General features: G+C 39.3%; 1 protein-coding gene across 1 annotated transcript in view; it reads left to right on the plus strand.

Annotated features, from left to right (window-relative positions):
• The first annotated feature begins 7,489 nt into the window (after window positions 1-7,489).
• brinp1 (bone morphogenetic protein/retinoic acid inducible neural-specific 1) overlaps window positions 7,490-15,811 on the plus strand; it is a 109,576-nt gene continuing 101,254 nt past the window's right edge. The window contains exon 1 of the mRNA XM_005931159.3: window positions 7,490-7,944. The gene's annotated coding sequence lies outside the window, so the exon portion shown is untranslated. The remainder of the gene's footprint in view (window positions 7,945-15,811) is intronic.

Here is a 15,811-nt window from a genome sequence, read left to right on the forward strand (position 1 = left end):
CTAATGGAGTCGAATCTGCAAAGTATATTTTTAACTGACAGTGATATCCTTCACACCCATAATGCTGCATTGTACAAACTTTGGTAAACTTCGACAATGAGGAACTCATGCTGACAAATAATTGAATGTTGAGTAGTGGTGCATGGAAGCATGTTGCTTTTAAGGATATTATTAAGAGAGATTAAACGTGTATATCCAAGAAAGTTTTTGCAATGGAGTGATTCCAAATTAAATCCTATTTGTTTTTATTCTAGACTGTAGTTTGTTTATTTGTTTTTTGCAGTAGAATTAGTAGTTTAGGATGCAGGACATGTTGTGTAGAGATTGGAAGGTTGGTGGTTCGGCTCCTCCGGTGCACATGTCTAGGTGTCCTTGGGCAAAATGCGTAACCCTGTATTGCTCCTGATGCATCCACTGAAGCATTAGTGTGTGGCAGATGCAAAAAGCACTGTATTGTGGGAATGTGTCTTGTAGATAAAAGCACTTAGAGTGTTTATTTAGACTGGAAAGGTGCTATAGAGGTACCAGACCATTTCCCAATTAGTGAACATCAGGGCAGGACTGGTAATCTGGCACACCCGGTACGCACTTTTGGGCTGATGGATTGACAGCGGATTGCCCAATCAAATCTCTTAACACGACCAGCCCCTACCCTAGCTTCGCACCTTGTAAAAAAGTTTAGTATAGAAGAAGTGGCGAGAATGTGGAGCTGGAAAGCTGAGAGAAAACAATGAAAAGAAAGTAAAAATAGATGCAGCAGAATGTGTCAAATTAACCGGCATGTTAGTTGTTGGGGCTGCTGCACCAGTAACACCAGCAACAACTAGTAACCTGGCCTCACAGTCACGAGAGGCTTCTGCTGCTACCAGCAGCCGTGGAGAAGGTGAAATTAACGTGGTAAGAAAATAGATGGAGGGAGATAATTAGGAAGGGAGAGATTCAAGGACTCAGGTAGAATGAATGGCTACTTCGACCATGACCCGCTGCTAATAGCCAAAGCGTAGCTTTTAATTGTCACATGCTGCAGTGCCACTAAGAACAGCAACTGTGCCAACCTGATTAAAACCTGTTTCAATATCAATAATCAAACAGTCCAGTCAAACAGGTGAACATTACACATTAATAGTATCATGTACAAGTGCTGATGATGTAGTTCATCAATTTCAAAATGTTTGAGAGGTCATCGGGTTTTGTTGAATTGAGCACACTTGCCTTTTCTTAAGTATTATAATAACGCTTAATCCTAATGATAACTGATAACATTATTATTACTTGTAAAAACGTGCCCTATGGGCACTTTCTGCCAGGCCTATTGTGCTTGTTGGCTTGCCTCATGTATTAAAAGACCGATATCTATGTTAGTTTATCATTTTATTCTTTTTTATCTTCATTCTTACTGTATTTAGTCAGATGACAAAAATGACTGTTCACAAACACCAAACAAAAGAATAATAACTAAGTATATGTCTCTTTAATTTTAAGCTAAATATTGGTTGCATAAGACAAAGTAATCAATGACAGGCACTATTAGAATCACTGTTTGACTAACACTTATATTTAGAGATATGCATTAAAACACATTCCAGTTACCCCAAAGTGCCACTGGAATCAAAATTTGTCTAGCAAAATGTATTTACAGACAGCAACAACATACACGTTACATGCATGTAATTTCAGCGCCTACACGTGCTGTCACAGTTTGTTTTCAGATCAGTTACTACACTTGATATGCAGAAATAGAAAGGATTTGAATATCATAAACATAATTTCCAAAAGCTATATAGATGGTTATAATCCTGTTATTCTAGGCAGTTTAAATAAGTAAGTTTCATCCAGACAGACCAGCCTAGGAGGATTTAGGGAAGAGATATACATACGTTACGATCATTACAGTAATATTTTTATCATTTTATGTAACTCTGCATGTACAATGTTCAGTACCACAAAGGCACCGCAGGTTCTACTACAGATGTGAAAGACTTTTTTTAAATGACATCTGCAGTACATCACAGTTCTGTCTGCAATGTAAATCTAAATGGTAATGGTTTGTATTTGTATAGCGCTTTACTAGTCCCTAAGGACCCCAAAGCGCTTTACACATTCAGTCATCCACCCATTCACACACACATTCACACACTGGTGATGCCAAGCTACATTGTAGCCACAGCCACTCTGGGGCGCACTGACAGAGGCGAGGCTGCCGGACTCTGGCGCCACCGGGCCCTCTGACCACCACCAGTTGGCAACGGGTGAAGTGTCTTGCCCAAGGACACAACAACCGAGACTGTCCAAGCCGGGGCTCGAACTGGCAACCTTTCGATTACAAGGCGAACTCCCAACTCTTGAGCCACGATCGCCCCATCTATTAAACTATATTTTATTTCCATTATAACTGGATAGATTATCAGGATTTATTTATACTTCAAGTGTTGCTGGAGATTCGACCTTTCCATTTGAAAAGCCACGATTCAAAGAAATCTTCAGGAAGGTGCCTACAACTGTTGCATTCCCAATTGTTGCATTTCCAAGATCAGCTGTCTCCTGGGACTGAGACAATATCAGAAGTGTCTCACCTGGGATAAGAAAATTGTAGTTGTTGCTCTGTGGTTCAAAGCCTGTTTCGGATGAAAGAAAACTTTTCATTTACTTTGGAAATCAGGCTACTGCAGTCTGTACAGGCACTCGATCCAAGGTGTTTGAAGTCCAGCATGAAGCTTTTGCAGTCTGGAAGGAATTGGAGTGCCAGGTCATCTGCTGAAGTTGGTGGTGGTCAGTCCACTGTGTTTTGTCAAATCCAAAGTCAATACAGTTGTCTACAAGAAGATTCAGAGCAGTTTATGCTTCCATCTGCTGTAATGCTTTATAGAGATGCCAATTTTGTTTTCCAGCAGGACTTAGCACCTGCCCACAGTGCCAAAAGTATGACCAAATGGTTTGCTGACCACGATATTGTTGTGCTTGACTGGCCAGCCAACTCATCTGATGTGAGCCTCAGAGAGTCTGTGGGGTATTCGCCAGGAAAAAGGTGAGAAAGACTTGACCCCAAATTCCAGACGAGCTGAAGACCATTATTGAAGCAACCTGGGTCTCAGTAACACCTCTGTAGTGCCACAAGCTGATCATTTCCATGCCAGGCTGCACTCAGGCAGTAATTTGCTGTAATGTAGCCCCAGCCAAGTAATGAGTGTATAAATAAACATCCTTCTCATAAGGTGGACATATCCCTATTATACATGATTTTGATTGATCTTAGGAAATATTGTAATAGAGAAACAGTTTTTTTAGTTTAATGAGGTAAAGTGAAATGAAAGTTTACCTTTTTTAATTAAATCCAGAAAATAAATGTATTTTTCCACAATATTCACATTTTCTGAGATTTAGTTGTATAATAAATGATAAATATATCAAATATATTAACATATTATATATTTTTCCATTATTTTGAAAACTATCTTTCTAATGTTGTGGAGAAAAAAAGGAAGAAGTGAAACCAATGAAGCCAATAGTTAGAAACAATAGAGGGGGCTGATTTTCTTCTAAACGTGTGATTACTTAAACAAACTTTAAAGACATTGGCACAATCTCCATACCTAAATAATGAAGCTTAAATGTGAGTCAAAGGCAAAGGTGCAATTACAACATTTTTTAAAGCCTTAAGTAAATTTTCTTTATTTTCACCATTCATTATTGAAGAATGTGTCAGTGATTCCATAACTTTCATAATTACAGACTGTTAAAGCAGACTGAGTTGAAGGAATTGAATGTTGAGTAATATCCTTTTATGAACTGCACTTGGCAATAACTTAAGTTTAGTTTCTGCCAACAATCTTATCAAAAAGCTTAACTGGGTAACTGCTTTTTCTCCAAAAACAAAACTGATCTCAATACACCAAGAAAAGGGGACTTTTCTCTCTGAGTATCCACGGTTGTGATTTTCTGTGACCCAATAATTATATTAGTATGTTGTGTTTGTGTTTGTTTTCAAAGTCTGATTATATTTATTCTTGTGGGATTTATATAGTCTGAGACCAAAAGTGCCTGGATTTATCGAATATGCTTAAATTGCATGTAATTTACTGAGAAAATCTGAAGTCAACAAATAAAACGAAACAAGAAAGCAGATGGAAAAATGCTGCACAGTGTAATTTTGTTTGGATTTTGGTTTAATTTGAGTCTTCAATCAAACTACTTTTGACATAAAGTCTGTTAAGAAGCATTTTGATTCCAAGATATTGTGTTACTGTGCTGGACACAATTTTCTTCTGACCACAGATTTCAAATAAAAGATTGATTTTCTTTCATTGCCTCTTTCTTTACAGTAGGCCAACAGCTCTGCTAGCATTGACCCTATGGACGTAGGGAACCTCAAGATATGCATCTATCCAACACTCTTGCCATGACCCAGTCACACAAACACTCTAGAGTAGTACATATTTCATCATAGGTAAACCCAAAGCAACAGTGGTACTTTTTTGTGTGGTATTCATGACCAGCATTCACAAAACAGCTTTTGTCTGCAGTATTGCAGCAACACATGGAATAATGCATACCTACAAATCCACATCAAGCACTTTGCTTGCTTGCTTGTGTTTGATTAAGCTTTGACAGGAATACAGTATGCAACTACACACTTTCAGTAAGTACCACTGAAAATCAGGTGGCTTATGTATGCCAGACTGGCTGATATTTACTTTGTTGGAACGTAACCACTGACAAAAGGTGTGAGTTGTTCAGTTATTGTTTGATATTATAGTGTTACTCCACCGCAGACAGCAGGAATCCAGATTTTCAAAACAAAATGAGAATAATTAAATGTAAGAGCCGTCTTGAACATGTCAGTAATTTCCCTTGGTGACAGTAAATCTTGGCAGGAAAGGGGGGAAATTTCAAATTAAAAGCTATTATCAATTGAATCGTGAAATGTAACATCAATGATCCCTGGAGCATTTTATGACTGCAACTGCAAAAGAAACTTGTCACGTGTCACCACCACTTCCAGGCTAATGACTTTGTAATGGCACCATTTATCCATTTAGCCTCATTGAGTTCCACGCAATGTTGGACCCGCCAGGTTCTTTAGCCGATGGTGGATGCTTCAAGTACTTCACTGCAAGTGGACCATTGGAGAGCTAGTGAGTTGCAAAACTCTCTGTGACAGCAGTGGATATAGTGATGTCAAAATCAGTTCAGAAGTTATCCATTTGACATGCTCCAGCTTTGAGCTACAATAAAGACTGTGAGCTTCCAAAATCTACCCCCCCCCCAAAAAAAACCCAAAAACCAAAAAAAAAAACCACCAAAAAAACCCATAAACCCCAGATCTAATAACCTGTGTCAGATATACTTTTAAAGTATCCGTTTTGGATTATTAAATACAGTATTAGCTCCTATGACACACTGTAGTATGCCAAGCTGTTAATGTCTACTATCCATCTCTTCTTTTGTGTGTGTGTGTGTGTGTGTGTGTGTGTGTGTGTGTGTGTGTGTGTGTGTGTGTGTGTGTGTGTGTGTGTGTGTGTTTTGCATTTCTGAAAACTATTACATTGGGAGAGAAAGAGTAAACTTAATTAATAAGTACAGTGGTGGGTTCAACCGAATAAATCATGCATAATCCATCTATGGTTTTTCAGGTTATATCTATTCACACCTATACATATTTCCACTAAATCAGGATGATACTGCCAAACTAATGGAACCTTTAACATTCAAAAGAAAAAAATTGCCCACAAGGTACCTTAAATATTAAGTAACCTTAGCTGACCTGACCAAAGATGGTTTGAGGCAAAATTTTAGCAGCTATGTTACCAGCTTCAATGCACAGTTCATGTTTATATTTATTGAATCTCAGCAGTAAAAATGTATGTGAAGGAGACAGAAAGACAGAGCAAGCTGTTCTAAGATGAATGCTGATGTAGAAGAAGACATAATGACCTGAGGAGGATTTGTTGCATTTTCATGTTAAGAATTGTAGATGGCTTGTAAAACCTCTCAAAAGTCTTTGTTTTGAAATTTGACTGCAGATTCTACCTATTAGGCATGGTGGTTAGCACTGTTGCCGCACAGCAAGAAGGTCCTGAGTTCAATTCCACCATCAGGCCGGGGTCTTTCTGTGTGGAGTTTGCATGTTCTCCCCGTGTTTGCGTGGGTTCTCTCCGGGTACTCCGGCTTCCTCCCACCGTCCAAAGACATGCAGCTTGTGGGGATAGGTTAATTGATTAATCTAAATTGTCACTAGGTGTGAATGTGAGTGTGAATGGTTGTCTGTCCCTGTGTGTTAGCCCTGCGACAGACTGGCGACCTGTCCAGGGTGTACCCCGCCTTTCGCCCTATGACAGCTGGGATAGGCTCCAGCGCCCCCCGCGACCCTGAAAAGGATAAGCGGAAGGGAATGGATGGATGGATTCTACCTATTACTCTGCACTATATTTAGCAGTGCTGGAGATATCCTCATGAAGTGAGGTACAAGCTGATATAATTTTGATGTAATATCTAACGCAGTAGAGTAGAGCGCTTTTGGCTAAGCCTTTGGTCTAAGGAAATATGATCTTATGTCATGCGTATGCTGACCATATGTTGTCAGAATACACCACTCACCAGCACCATAGCAAGGATTTTAGAATGATGCCAGAGGTTCCCTAGTTTAACACCAACATGCCTATACAAATTTGATGTAGCCCCCACAGTGTTATTATAGAATATAAGCCCTAACTGTCTGTTAAAGCCACAACATTGAGCAGCCGTGACCTTATCAGTCATTAATGAAGTGAATTTATACGTTTAATACAGTGTTTGCATTAATGAATTCAGCAGCCATGACACCTGCCACTTTGAGTTAACATTATTACCTGACACACATCACCACAGATCTACTGAGCAGGTTTCGCAGCCATCGACAGAACAACAGAATCTCCCCTGCTGCTTTTCAGAACCATGGACAGTAACCAGAACTTCACTTCAGTTGTGTTTCAGCACCTGGGACAGCAGAGCAAATTTTGCTCCACAAAAATGTGTGCATAAATTGCCAAGGTTTCGCTTCCAATGCAACGTGAAACGGGGTCCACAGAGCTATGCTGAATTTTTATGAAGATGAGTTTCTCAGCAAGTCATCATAAGTTCACATTAACACAGACATACAGTCACGTTGTTTTTTTTATGTAAAGAACACAGCCTGCACGTGGCATTGTGTGACACCTTCTGCTCAACTCAACGCCTTCTCACTTTGTTGCGCTTTCAGTTGTCTCAAAAAAACAAAACGAAAAAACCCAACAAAAATCCTTGTACGCTTAATAAGCCTGTGTCCTTCTGAGCCCACACCGTACCCAAATGTTGACACCTTAATGAGCAATGACCAGGCTATTTATGGTGCTCATCCTGTAGCCTCAGTGTAAAGAATTAGCATACCTATCAGCTGAAAAAAGTCACGACGCGGCTTCTTATCCTCATCCACCCTCAGTTACCTCGCCTTCCGCCTCATACAGTCCAGACCCACCCCTCACTGCCTGCCATGACCGTCCTCTACAATACGAGACTGTATTCTTTGTACCTCCCCTTTCTCGCCCTCCGTCTGTGGATCCCAGCCTCCCTTCCTAGATATCCATCCACACCTCTCTACCCGCAAACGGCTCCTAGTGTGACAAAAAAAGAGAGCAGAACTGTTTCAAACACGTCGACATAAATCCCACTTCTACAGCTCCCTTTTCTCCTTTCCCTCCTGACGGACTTCATTACTTTATTCATCTGCGCGCCAATGCCCGAGACCACGCAGAAACGGAGGATTTTTTTCCCTTGAGCATGAAAAGGATTGCCAAATCATCCGCAATCCAACATCACCGACTGAGCCACCAGCATGAGCACTGGATACATATGCTCCAGCAGAAGTTGTTGGCGAGAGAACTAAGAAATCTTGGACCACAAATACAGCTAAGAGGGGAGAGTCAGTTTTAGGTAAGTACGGTATATGCTGGCTTAGACCTCTAACAGAATGTGAAGGTATCTTATGTATATTTTTTCCTGTCTATCACTAACCACGAGGAAGTGGTCTGGTAGGCAGGGCTATATTGTGGCACAATTATGGCGATGTTGCGTGGTCAGCATGTAACTAGGGTGGCCGGTGGTGTCCTTTTCAGGATGGAGGTAATTTTCCCCCTTTTCTTTCTCACGGCGAAGCTACCTTTCAAGCTCCGCCCGGACTATATGTCGACGTAGCCCTTCGGAGGGTATTAAATTTGATACAATTTGCCGTATAAAGCCTTCATTTTAGACCACCAGGAAAATGACTTATTCTCACAAATTGCATGCGTTCGCCTGCGCTCTCGCTGCACGTTGTGAGGCAGCATCTTCCCCAGGTGATGCTGCAGAAGTGCGGATGTAAAAGGAGCACGAAACACTGAGGGAATCAATGATCTCAGTATTCGGGGTTGGCACATTACGCAGACCTGTTTCAGTGAGTGGCAGTCCGGGGGGCAACATTCAGAGTAGGGGTGTAAATCAGGCCTGCAGTAGTCAGCATCAACATTTGTACTCAAGCTTCTTTTTCTCTCTCTTTGGAGTCCAGATCTAGCGATGATTAGTTCACTCTGAAAGCTGCATTTGCTCTTAACTTTAAATGAGAGTCACCCCGGATTAAAAATAATAATAATGATAATAATAAAGAGTAAATCAATCGCGTCCATTCTTTCTGTTATTACTAGTGTTTTTATTTGCATGTTATTAATAATTATTATGAATATTTCCCCATTGTTTCGTCTCACTGCTTGATATGAGACGGATCAGTGTTTGTGCGCGCCTATGGCCCGTCCTGTACGTAGCTTTGGACGCATGAGGGTGCGCGTACATGAGAGCCAGCACGTACGTGTTTGTTTTGTTGTAAGTGTGCGCGCGCGCGTGTCACCAGTGAGGCAAAGTTGCCGTTCCGTGTTCCCTCAAGTTGCTTTGATTGCTGTTCCACCGGCTAACTGCGAGGGGAGCTCATGCTCTTTTACACTATAGGTGTCATTGTGTGGCTAAAGGCAAGATTACTGTGTGTGATACTGATACCAAGTCTATGAAATTAGAGGAGCAGCTTCTGTTTGAAATTAGTCCGGAAACATTTATCTGCAATTCCACGGCTGCCACTGCAAATTTTGCTTTGTTTGTCAATGTTTCTTTTTGAAATGCTAGCCAAAGTAGCTTTAAGGAACTTGATCAAATGTACGTAGAAAAAAAAAGAAAACAGAAAAAAAACGCAGTTGCAGTTATAATTACCAGGCCGAGAGTGCAAAGCATTAGTTTCATAATACTGAAGTCACACATATGAGTAATGAACAATGCAGGATCTCAGTCTATACTGCACAATCAAGCCTTTGATGAGCATGCTAGAAAAGGGTCTGTGTGGCACCCCACTGTAACTAACCCTGCATACTGAATTTGAAATGTAAGTTAAGCTTTATTTATTAATTCTTTTCTTAAATGAGCATTACGCTAAAAGCAAGTGCTTTAACTCTGTGATATTGTTCTGCCTTTTCTGCATGTACAGTAGAGAAAATTGCACTGGCAGCGGAAATTGCAGAAGAAAAGCTCCCTCATTCCGAATGCTTCATTCAATCTGGTGGCCTTTTCAATGGCAAAATGCTGGCAACATGTAATCATATTCAGAGGGAAAGCATTCTAAATCACGCTGCCAAAATGAAAATGCCTGCAGTGGCTTAAAGCTATATTTGTGTCGTGGCTTTAGATGACCCAATGTTGATAATGCTTTCAAGGACTGAAAAGAGAACATTCAGCAGCAGAGGTCCTTTTACAGAGCTTGGCAGTGCAACTTACTGATAAATTGTCTGCAAATCATGTGACTGTGATTCTAAAAGACAAGGAAATAAACACCCATGAACATAATTAGGAGGAAATGATTACAGACTTAATACATTGACCATATGTGCACAGCATTTCTTTATCACTCTGTGTAAAGATAAGGATATTACTTTTCCAACAGTCTGTGTGCTGGATAGAGAACAGTACCAGTCTTGTACTGGCACCAGCTCTCTCCTGCTCTTCCTCTCTGTGTATCTCTCTCTTTGTATTCTTGTATTGGCACAGCATTGTTTTTATGTGGGTGCTGGCTGCAGCTGTAGTGACCAGAAGGCTGCCTCCTAAGAGGTTTGGAGGAAAAGAAAATCTGTTTTTATCAGAAACAAACAACAGGGTCACACAATGACATGTGACAAACTCTACCAGAAATCCTGGCACGTTTACAGTATTTTGGAAACGCAGCTGATCTCCACTGAGGGTTTTCTGACCTGTGTGCTGGTGCTATCAGTCCCAAAAGTACATGAGTCTAAACATGCTGTTCTTATAACGCAGTGTTCAAAAAGCCGTTCGCAGCCACAGGCTCATAATTAAAGATGATTACTAGTGCTTATTCTTGCATGTCATGAAATATTAATGCTTAGGAGGATTTCACAGTTTCAGAAGGAATTTTTACTTTACTTATTGGATGGCCATTAAAGACAACGTTTATCTCAACGTTTGCATGGAGTGACACAAACCTGCAAAGAAGGTCTCCATAGTTTTGTGAAGAAAAATATGGGTGTCGTGCAAAGCCTCAGGGGAGCACGATAACAGTGACAGTTTTATTTTTATAAACTATTTAGGCATTCAGTACACGTAATTCTTCAACTAAGTAAAGTGGCCTGTCTCTGGTTTCTCTCTATCTCCTTCTTGCTTTATTCACAGCAGGGGGCCAGAGTCTGAATAGTTGCGACTGAACACGAATACCATTTTATGTTGCATTCAAGAATTAAATAATACATCAAAACCTCAAAAGCAAACAGAAAACATTATTTATTAAATTAATGTAAGTATAATGTGGATTTGCTTTCTGACTACTGATGAATCTGGAGGTAATTTTGTATATATAGCTATGTATCTATACACACACACACACATATATATATATATATATATATAGATAGATAGATAGATAGATAGATAGATAGATAGATAGATAGATAGATAGATAGATATACCAAAGAGTATCTTGATTGCATAAAAATTTGAAAGAAAGAAATTGGGTGATGAGCAAAAAAAAATCAGGGCATCATCCTTTGATTTAATTCACTAGTTAACGTGTACTGATTGTGCTCTTTTAAAACTTTTAGAAATTAGTGTTGGCAGCATATAAAATCATTTTAACCTATTTTTTCTACTAAAATGAACAACAGACCTGAAGCAAATTACCTGCTTTCAGTCATATAAATTCTGAAAAGATACCTAAATCAGCCGCTGTGCACAAGCACCATTGAATATTAATGCTAATTAACTTCATCCACCAAGCAAGGAATTTGACAAATACAATGTGATACAATTTTTATGCACCGAGGGAAGAGGAGGCTCCACATCGACTTTGGTCTGGGTGTAGCTGCTGCTACTGGTTGTTGCTGTAGCGGGTGAAGCTGCCTTATAAAACATTTATTAGACCAACTATATTGACATATGCTAATTCTGAAACATTCACACTCAAAGCCCCAAGTACCAAAAACTAAACTTGTCATTATCCTAATGTAAACAAGTGAGCCTACCATTTTTAGATGATATTGCATGTGGATGGTTGAAGCGTCTTCTTTTAACACTGGTGTCATTTAGTTTAGAGCCAAGACTGAATAAACATTTAGGAAACATAAACACTAAAGAAGTTGGGGTTATCTGGCTATATTTCATTGGGTAAAGTTGCAGAATAAAGGATCCACTCTAAAGGCTGCTAATGAAGCATTTGTTTCCCAGCCACTTATAATTTAGTAGATATAGCCAATCGACCAGCTGAGCAGCTCTAACAATCATTACAGATCAATTCTATTTGCACAAGCTGCTTTCACAAAAAAGATGTCTCACTCTCTGCAGATCACCTGTGGAATGCTAGCATGGATGGCATAAAAATCCCTATAACAGTTTTTCTCATATACTTGCTCCCAGTGCTTTTGCCTTCAAAAGTGCAAAAGTGGCCTTTTCATATTGGGTTAACACACTCTCACTCCTCTGCACACCATGCATCTTGACCTAGCACTTGGTGTTTGCCAAGTAGGAGACACTAGATAGAAAAGTGATGCTAAATTGAGCCTCCGCAACCCTGACCCATGTGTCATTAAACACTGCCAGGAAGCTTAGTTATTACTCCCTAAAATATGATAACTCGGACAACACAGTAATAACTACAGTAATTTATTTTGCCTGACATTGCCTTGGTCTTTGCTGGCTTGGTGACAGCAGTGTTGTACATCTACTTGATTTTTTTGTGGAGAAGGAGAAAGATGTTTTGATTTGCAGAGGTCTGCACTGGTCGACGATTATACATAGAGCCTTTAACTTAATTTGCTTCACTCCAGCCTCCCATGTTACCGCTGCTATATAATTTGATCTGCTCTTGTCTAGAAGATGTGTCTGAGGTATTTTGCAAAAATGCAAACCTCCCAGTATAGCTTCTGGGTCTGGTTTGTATAGCAATAATGTGCAGCTCTGGCCAGTAATTGGCAGTTTTGTTTTGTTGCTGAGATTTTCCTCCTCACTTGCAAATCCTTGGTAAATTTGTGGGCAGCAACATAACTGTGCAGCCTTTTGCTGTTAAGTGTGTTCCATAATTGAGTTTGGTGTGGCATATGTTCTCTATCGGTATGTTGACGCGTCATATGTGTTTACGTACGTGCTTACCTACAAAAATTATTGTTTTTTCAGCTCTAAGGTGTATACTAGCCACATCTGATAACTAAATAAAGCTGCATTAATAAATACTTTTAATATCAAGAATGGATTGAGTTACCTGTACTTTTTAACACAAAACCATTAGGCATAGAGAATTACTGTCCATCTCGTTTCTCCTCAGCTTAATATGGTTCACTTTTTTGCTTTAATAGCTTGCAGCTTAATAAACATTTTTCCTATTAAGCAGCCTACTTTTTGATTAAAAAAAAGCACTTAAATACTTGCATTGAAAGATAGCTGAAGTATAGGTTTTGGTGATATCCCCCTGATAGCTTGTCACTACCTGGGTTAAAACCAAATTTTCACATATTGGGAATACAAAAACAAATTAATGCCTAAAAGATGGGAGTCTCTTTATACCATGGGAAGGGAACAGAAGCAACTACTTAAACTATTAAATATAAATTATACTTGGATGTTCCATCCGGTATCCACATTACTTGTTTGGATGATGTGAGTCATTGCATGCATGCAGATATAACTTGTGTGTCACACCTTCAGCAAAACAATGCTGATATTTTAACTACAAATCAAATGTACTGTGATTTTGTCTTTCACAATTGATTCTGGGAAAGCTTATAATGCAGATTTCAACATCTTGAGAAAATTGAACCCATGTTGAAAAAGCAATCAGTGTGACCTTTGTGTCACTCATTTGTAACTGTCACTACTAACTTTTAAAGGACTGAGCAGGTCAGATTTGATTGACCATAAATTTACGAAAAGATTCTTAGTCATTTTGAAGTGTGTCACAGCCGCTTGCCTGACCACTTGTATTTTCGCCCATGAAAAATGATCACAAAAGGCTAAAGTCACCCAAAGAACCTTCAGTTTTCCTGCCATAAATAACTAATTCACATTCTAGTTCACATTCACATGGATAAACAAACATACAATTTCAATTGTTCCACTGAATTGCCTATCAACGTAAAAGTCATAATTTAAATGTGAACAATCACGGGAAGATAATCTTTCTGAAAAAAAAAATGTTAATTGGATCTCACACAGAGAAGGTTTTAATCTTTTTCATCCTTCCTTGTGCTGACTAACAAGTGTAAAGTACTCCCTACTGGAGCACTTTAGGTACCCCCTAATTATTTCTTAAGAAGATAAAAAAATATTTCAAACAAGCATTTCAAATTATCTGGCATTTATCACATGAAGCTTGAATTGAGATTAGAAGCTGCCATTCTCAGTAGATTTACCATGGCCCAATTTTGAAAAATTAAACAGTGGGGGCTTTTTTGGAGAGAGAGTGGAGTCATGGACTGACCCCATGACCTTTGTGATGCTGGTGAGTCAATGTGCTGTTGGCCAATGCCAGAAGATCGCAGCATCACTGACCTATATTGCAGCCCTGGGCAGTGGCAACCTACACACCAGCAGATCGCTGATCAGAGGAGAATATTGAAAATGAGGTGCAAAAAGATTTTTTATATTCTTTTCTAGCTATGCCTTTCCTACATAAATCTACTGGTTCTGCATTTGTGTTTGTTGTCATACTTAAACAATGACTCAAGAATTTTGAACAACTGAAATATAAAATCAAAGGTCTATTTATTCACTAACAAAAATATGCTTGGTGTAAACTCAATGTTTACTATTATGTTTACTAAATTTCATATGACTGCTTGTTACGACCAAGATGTGCAGATGAGCATCTCTGAATGCACAAAACCTTGGGTACAGCAGTGGAGGACTACACCAGGTGCCTCTCTTGTCAGCTAAGAACAGGAAACTGAGGCTATAGTTTGCACAGGCTCACCAAAATTGAACAATTGAAGTCTGGAAAAACATTGCCTGGTCTGATGAACCTTGATTGCTACTGCAACATTCGGATGATAGGGTCAGAATTTGGTATGAACAACATGAAAGCATGGATCCATCTTGCCTTGTATCAACAGTTCAGGGTGCTGCTGGCGGTGTGGGGGATATTTTCTCACCACACTTTGGACCCGTTAGTACAAAATGACCATTTAAATGCCACAAATTGTGTTGTTGCTGATCATGTCCATCCCTTCATGACCATAGTGCACCAGTTAGATTGCTCCAATCATCCCAAACATTTTTTTTAACATGACAGTGAGCTCAGCTTAATCAAATAGCCTCCACAGTTACCAGATCTCAATCTAATGGAGCTCCTATAGGAAGTGGCTTAATGGGAGATTCATATATGGATGTGTAGCTAACAAGTCTGTAGCAAATGTGTGATGCTGTTGTATCAACATGGACCAAAATCTCAGAGAAATGTTTTCAGGACGTTGTTGAATCTATGGCAGACGAATTCAGGCAGTTCTGAATGCAGTACTAGTAAGGTGTATCTAATGATGTGGCCGGTAAGTGCAATAACAGCATTAGTGTGTTTCCCCTTAAATGTAAGTCATTAAACAACATGAGCATATTTAGTTGGATAACACAGCTTTCATTTTCCTCAACAACTCTGAGCTGTAAAAGGCGTTGGGCTACTCCAGAAGTAGCACATGAAATGACCTGACACAGCATTTTCACAAAAGTACCAACCTATAGATTTTTTTTTATATAGCTGCCCTTGCCTTGCCTGTGACAGAATTTGTGTGTGTGTGTGTGTTTGTCTCTTGCACATTAAGCATCTTTTTGAATTCCTGAGGCCCAAAATCAGGTATAACAGCAGGCATGTATATTAATTAGAATTCTAAACATAGAAGCTCTGTGTACACTAATGTCAATCTTACATGTCCCAATGCATACATTTGCATTCCTGGCATGAGAGCTTGGCTGCCTAAGCACCACTTCCTGTCACATTTAGCTTGGAAAACATTGATTGACTACAGACTTATGCATATTTGTTATCATTTGACATTGCCTTTAAGGCATTTTCTCTGTTAGCTCTTGCAACCTCATATCTTTAACTGGCATTCTTACATTTGGTCGGCCTTATTTTACTTTTATCACTCATGGAATTCTTATATTTAATTTACTGGATGCATTAATTTAGAATAAATAAATATCTGATTCCTATAATGACCTGTCTTTTCCGATGACTACTTATGTTTTAGAGGCAAATTTGCACCTGAAGGCTACAATATTGTTGCGGATTATTAAATAT

The sequence above is a fragment of the Haplochromis burtoni genome, unplaced genomic scaffold (genome assembly GCF_018398535.1).
Source record: "Haplochromis burtoni strain Fernald_Lab_line unplaced genomic scaffold, NCSU_Asbu1 Contig_137, whole genome shotgun sequence".
NCBI classification, from domain to species: Eukaryota; Metazoa; Chordata; class Actinopteri; order Cichliformes; family Cichlidae; genus Haplochromis; species Haplochromis burtoni.